The sequence below is a fragment of the Oenanthe melanoleuca genome, chromosome 27, assembly GCF_029582105.1.
Source record: "Oenanthe melanoleuca isolate GR-GAL-2019-014 chromosome 27, OMel1.0, whole genome shotgun sequence".
NCBI lineage: Eukaryota > Metazoa > Chordata > Aves > Passeriformes > Muscicapidae > Oenanthe > Oenanthe melanoleuca.
Genome location: NC_079360.1, coordinates 5,594,637 through 5,595,615, shown reverse-complemented (window position 1 = coordinate 5,595,615; position 979 = coordinate 5,594,637).

The following is a 979-nucleotide window of genomic DNA, read 5'->3' as shown; positions in this document are numbered from 1 at the left end:
AATATTGGGGTGCCTGTCCCGATATTGGGGTGCCTGTCCTGATATTGGGGTGCGTATCCCGATATTGGGGTTCCTATCCCGATATTGGGGTGCCTGTTCCGGTATTGGGGCTCCTATGCGGCTATTTGGGATCCTGTTCCGATATTGGGGTGCCTATTCCGATATTTGGGTTCCTATCCCGATACTGGGGTTCCCGTTCCGATATTGGGGCTCCTGTTCCGTTATTGGGATTCCTATCCCGATATTGGGGTTTCTATCCCGATATTTGGGTCCCTATCCCGGTATTGGGGCTCCTGACCCGATATTGGGGTTCCTATCCCGTCACTGGGATCAGCACAGCCATCCTTAGGGCTTGTGCCCCAAAATTAGGATTTTCATCCCAAAATCAGGGTCTGCACCCCGTTATTGGGGTCTGCTCCCCGTTATTTGGGTCTGCTCCCCATCATTGGGGTCTGCTCCCCATTATTGGGGTCTGCTCCCCATTATTGGGGTCTGCTCCCCATCATTGGGGTGTGCACCCCTCTCTTGGGGTCTGCTCCCCATTATTGGGGTCTGCTCCCCATTACTGGGGTCTGCTCCCCTCTCTTGGGGTCTGCTCCCCATTATTGGGGTCTGCTCCCCTCTCTTGGGGTCTGCTCCCCTCTCTTGGGGTCTGCTCCCCATTATTGGGGTCTGCTCCCCTCTCTTGGGGTCTGCTCCCCATTATTGGGGTCTGCACCCCATTATTGGGGTCTGCTCCCCTCTCTTGGGGTCTGCTCCCCATTACTGGGGTCTGCTCCCCATTACTGGGGTCTGCTCCCCTCTCTTGGGGTCTGCTCCCCACCACAGGGCTCTTCCCACTCTTCACTGGGGTCTGCCCCCCAAAATCGACGGCTGACCCCATCACTGGGGTCTGTCTGCGCTTTCTGGTGTCTGCCCCTCATTTCTGGGGTCCCCCACCCTGCCCGGGTGTCTCCCCAAAAATCATCCCCCCCATCAC